The sequence below is a fragment of the Morone saxatilis genome, unplaced genomic scaffold (genome assembly GCF_004916995.1).
Source record: "Morone saxatilis isolate NCDOM2014 unplaced genomic scaffold, NCSU_SB_2.0 Contig23, whole genome shotgun sequence".
Classification (NCBI taxonomy): Eukaryota; Metazoa; Chordata; class Actinopteri; family Moronidae; genus Morone; species Morone saxatilis.
The window spans coordinates 12761032-12767123 of NW_023339796.1; positions in this window are offsets into that span (position 1 = coordinate 12761032).

Consider the following 6092-nt stretch of genomic DNA (forward strand, 5'->3'; position numbering starts at 1 on the left):
ATATCATGTACCAGCTTTGCATATTTTTAATATCTTTTTTTTAACTTTCTACAGTGAAATTTAGGGATTTAGGTAACTTTATTTATTATTGGAGCCCAGCTTTGAATTTAACAATAATCTTACACACAGAATCAACACTGTCAAAATGATGAATTACAAATTATGTTGACATCAGGTGTACTGTTCTAATGACGGAAGATATGCAAGCAAAGAGACATACATAAGCACACACAGAAAGAGATGATTTGTGCCTATGCATGTGAGAGAGGGATATGGAGGAGAAACGGACCGTTATCCTAAGTTACTGATGCTATCTGCTCACACTGACAAGAACAAGTAAAGGAAGGAACTATTCTGATTTGTATTAACCTGCCTGCGTCATTATCTTCTTTTTAACTGTGCACTGCTGTTCTTTAGAACCGTAGTCCTCAGTATGTGGTCTAAAGATGCCCCAAATTAAGCAAAACTCAAAAACAACAAACCAACAGTATAACCATGCATAATGTGGTACATCACCACTTTATCTGAAAATAAAACTGAAAGTGAATGCACCCAAAATATTCATAATAATCCCTCATCGCAGGAAGAACAGGTGTGAACAATTATGGCAAGTAGAGTAGGTCAGAGTTGAATCAGGTCACTAGTCAGTAAACCCTGACAGTTTGGGTCATAATTTTACAGTTCGCCCTTGTTTTGTCTTCCAAATACATTTGGCTTACCTGGGGCTTTGTTTATAACCTGCATCTTCCCCGCTTGTGTTTCTTGTCCCATTCAACTATTTTCCACTGTTGCTGTGCTCTTAGATCTCAGCAATCTTTTTAGAGAGTATATTGTCACAACAGATAGAACCAATTGCAAATTGTGATAGTGATAGTGAAATTACCCTTTAAGAAGAGAGAACATATTATTGTATGGACTTTGTATTTCTTTTGATGTCTCCACAGTAGTTACTGTTACATGTAAGATTTGTACCTATTACTACCATAACCTAATCTGTGACATAAACATGCCTTTTGCTCCTTCCTTTTATAACAGAATGACGTAGTTTAAAGCATTAGGAATCCAACCCAAATTCAGTCTGTGAAAGCACTGATGTTTGTTAAACAAGTTCCAGGAAAAATCCACATATTCACAGGAAGTAATGTGTTTTATGCTCCCATCAACAACAGCACTTTGTTTACAATAAACTGAAGATCTCAATAGATAGCATGGAGAGGAGAAAATAGAAAAAACACTGCCATAAAACCATAAAATCATAAAAAGGAATGGTGTCTCTGAATGTGGAATGTGGAAGAGACCCCCCACCCCCATCCAGTTCTCTTATATTTTGTTCAAATGATCATACCTGCAAATAGTTCCCATGAAATGACGATTAACAGAGTAAAAATTTTAATGTTGAGAGATTAAAATTCAGTTTTTCAAATTCACTTTATCCAAACATGATCACTTTGTCATTGCTATGGGATTGTGCAACATATGGGAGAGAGGCAGGAGCATGTCAGAACATGTCTATGTAGGGTGGCTCTGTCTCTCTCACATGCATTAGTTATTAAATGCTAGATTAAAGCTTGTCATGGACCCCTTTCAACACTTGGCGAGTGTGTGAGAGAAGTTTTCACGCAGTAGTCTCACATCAACCTCCTACTTAAGGTGTTATGTTAACTGGAAGACACAATTGTCACACTAAGATTTACAGTAGAAAATTATATCTTTTTTTTCATGGTGAGATCACCCACCCACTCCTAAATCTGAAATCATTTCCTGTGGAAAGACTAGACCTGTGACGTCTAGGCCAGAAGTGTTATATAAAAAAAAAAAAACCAATGCTAGTCTAAATCAAAATCAATCAAGTATATTTAAGTATGGGATTCATTTAGTCTGTTTTGTTATGTTTAATTTACATAATTGCCTTAATAGTAACTTTAAAAGCCATGATTGGCTGACAGTACTGATAAGACTAAGACTACTAAGTGTTTTGACTGGTGGCTCTTTATGGCTGACAACAGCAGCAGCTATAAAGATGTGAGCCTGTGTTTGGACCTGCTGCCACTTCATATTTTACTCTAACACTCGTTGTGAACTGTTCCACTGTAAGCATTCAAGCTGTGTTTAGTCATCCAGTAAACAGGGTTAGGTGTCAGTGAATCCAGGTAATATGAAGGCCATTCCTATTTGATACAAACTTATTAAAAACATTTTCCGACCCTTGTTCTCTTCTTGTTGTACTCATACCTCTTACTATAAAAACATTCACTAGAAAGCCCGACTGTTTCTTCCAGTCTATTGTGTGTGTTGGATTTTGTCAGGCTTCTTTAAAAAGGAGTGCCACAAACTAAATGACTAAATACGTTTTGTGAACTAGCGGTTGAGTTTGTATGTCTTCTATGTGTGTGTTGCTCACATTTCTACGTTGTTCGTCTTAGTATACAAAGTTACAAAGAGCAGCTGTGAAGGGAAATGTTGAAGTGATTATGTTCCTGAGATTGCTCACTTTGCGGCATTGTTTGGGCCATTTTTCTTCATACTTACGGAAAAAAGAAATCACTCATTACTGCTGTGATCTATAAAATCTTTGAAGAAGGGAATGTGAGGCGAGCCCAAGTGGGTGGCCATGGAAAAAAAAATCTCAAAGGAGGGGACATCCTTCCCTTTCTCTTCTGCTGTTTGACAGACCCTTGGCCACATCTTTTTTTGGCTGTGCGTGTGTTTGTGTTGGCGGCGGCTTATCCTTCATGCGGGATCCTGCTGCTGATGTCACATTCCTGCCTGTTAAGGCTACACTGAGACCATCACACACACTTATGTACGTCACAGGCCAGTCCTACAGGAAGTGTGTGTTTCCTTTTACGATTCTCCCTCTGTTTCCCATTAAAAGCACAAAGGAGAATGTCATCCAGTCTAATACGGCAGGACTTCAATTTTATCTCCACGTTTTAGTGAATCAGCTAGCTCCACAGTGATTCAGAAAAGAAGGGGACGTTGCTTCTGAGCCTTTTGAATCTAATCCTGGGCCAATCTACACAACATTTTGGAGCTAAGGACCAGTGTATGGCATCTACATTTTCTCTATTAAATGGAAATTCTGTTTAAACACAAAGAATGATTTACAAATCACACAACAGGCTACATGTCTCACTCTGCTAGACTGTGCTTCATTGCCCTCTCGTGTTTTCTACCAGCCACCAATATTGTTTAGTGTTTTATTTTATCCCTAAAATAATGAATAAGGAAAGTTGATTAAACAACAACAAAAATTCCCATTCACTAAGTCCCCTTACTGCTGCTTCAACTTCCAATCTAGCATGACACTTGTGCACTTTACAATGATAACTTTGGCAGATTTACCTTACCATTGGGTCTTCATTTTTTACACAGAAGTAAACAAAGTCAGGATTCACATTTTTAATGGACAAACGTGGATTTTATGAAATGATAAAATGTGGCTAGCAGAATTGATCAGCCATACTAAGCTAGCAAGGGGTGTTCCTATGTTACCCAGTTCTAGGATCATTCTTAGGGAATTTAGAACCCTGGGAACAGACATTATGCTCCCAGCTAGCATAAGCTAATGCTATGCTAGAACTTCACTAGCCTTGGTAAAAGTGAGCTATAGGGCACCCCAGATTTCTGTTTGTTTTGGGGGGTTTTTTGTTTCACTTTTAGGATTTGACTATGAGTAATAATTCATATGTTTGGCCAACACATGTTTGGCTGGGGCTGGTGGAGTGGAGTGTAAACTTCCTTTTGTTTGCACCATTCATTTGCTATGTCATGTCAAGATAGGTAGAGGTGGAAAACCAGATATGTTTATCTTTCAAATGTACCATGTATCCACAACAGAATAATGCATCCACAAGCACTTCAACAAAAGCTATTTGACTACTATGAAACTATTTTATCAGAGATTTTTTAAAAGGTATGACAATATTTCCACTCGTTCATTCTGGCATTCACATCACATTTTCTACACTTTTGCTGTTGTATTTTTTAGTTTAGGAAAGCCTAAAACTCTTGAGTATCTCTAGTCTCTTGACAGGACTAGTTATGGTTGCTATGATTGAACAATCATTTTTCATCGGCGGGGTTTAGTAAATGGTGAGTTGTCCTTATTTGGTTGTTCAGGAACATCAATTTCATGGACATTTTGGTTTCCTGTAGACTTCCTATTGTATATACAGAATGAGGCCTTTGAAATCTATTTAAAAACATATTCTGTATTGCATGTGTCCTGTTGAATGTAGTTTTCCAGCGTCTTTCCTCTTACTCTTTGGTGTTTCAGCTGGTCTCATTATTCATCCTCACTAATGATCAGCCACAATATCTCCTGCTGTGACAGAACATGAAACAGCACTAAAACCAAAGTCAATGCATCAGGAAGTCAAACATCTGGAGGGAGACAGATGAGGGGAGAGAGAGAGGAAGAATTCAGCCAGACATCTAAGTGCTGTGGGACAATTTTACCTAATTAGTAACTTCTGTTTTCTCAAGAGCTTTCTCTCTCCCTAGCCTCCTTCAGAGTATGTGTGTGTGTGTGAGAGAGAGAGAGAGAGGCTATTGTAATGTTCTTTCCTCATATGAATTACAGCCAAGTCCACAAGCCTGTGTGAGTGCAGGTTTTTGCTTTTGAGAGGTTTAGCTAACACTCGTTTCCTCTCAGGAACAACAACTTCCCACGACTCTATGTTCAGACCTGGTGCATCCTAATGCATTGTTCAGATCTGCACATTCATTTCCTAGTTTAATCCATTATGTTTATGGCTTTCCCATCCACCTCCTTCCATCCATCCACAGAAAATGATGTCTCCCTCAGGAAACATCAAGTGTTCACACAAAAATAATCCCAGTTCTTTCACAGCCTCTCAGGTGTCACCCACAACCTGTTTCCTGAATTCCTTCTGTTTTCCCCATTTTAGAGCTAATTTTTTTTATTATTGTTCTTTTCATACATTTTATTTAATAGTTGTAACCAGAAGAATTTCTAAAATATCCCATGGCCCTGAAAATATGTTTTCTTAAAGGTATACTGTGGAGGTTTGGACCACCAGTGGCACTATGGAGCACACTTTTGATGTGTGGTTACCCAGTGTGTTTGAATCTTGTGCTCATGCAGATCCATGCAGGTGAAATCATGCATATTATTTCAAGGGTATTTTTGGTTTGGTTTTATTAACAGAGATAACGGAGAAAGACAGAACATGGAGAGAGAGCGGGGGGTGGCATGAAACATGTCCCAAACTGGGAATGTCCACAGTCATGTGGTATTCTTCTGAACCGCTTGGCTACTATGAGTCCCCAAAAATGCAGGTTTGAAATCTGAAGAAATTGACTTTTTATACATTGAAGACAATGCATTAAACATGTAGGTCGCAAGAATGCACACACTGTTCTTATATGAAAGGATCATTATTGCTGCATCTTTTCTTTTGTTTTACTACTGTAACTTTACTTCTCACAATGTGCTCCAGAGCTTATCCCTTCTAGTACTTTAGCAATACTATTTTCACATACACGTGCTGCCTCCTCCTGCTGTCTCCAACATGATTGTCAGTCACTCATAACTTTTAAATCTTGTTAAGGCTGTGGCCAAAGCACTCTGTGTTAAAAGCAATCAAAGTCAATTCAAAAAATCTTAATTACTAAAGTCACTAAAAACACTGAGTCAGAACAGATTGTAAAAACATGTGCATGACTTCTGGCAAGAATTTTGAATGAAACAGTGTAGCTGTAACATATTGTAAACAGTAAACCTACAGCAGTGCAGCTCTTTGATATCTGATACAAGTGTTCTGCTACTGACAGCCTAACTGTTGAGATGGCTTTCAGCCCTTTGAGCACAGCGCCAAAACTGTGACTGTCCTTCACTTCTCTGTTTGTTGTGTGGGTGCGCGTGGGCGTGTATTTGCTAGAAATACACACTATGTACATGTGGAAACAGAAAAACTATTTATAGAGTTGAAAAGTCAAGGGGGCTACAGGGGGTGTGTGGTACTTCTTGGAAAGATCAACTATGATTAGTTTACATCCTGTTGTACACACACACACACACACACACACACACACACACACACACACACACACATGCATGTACACAC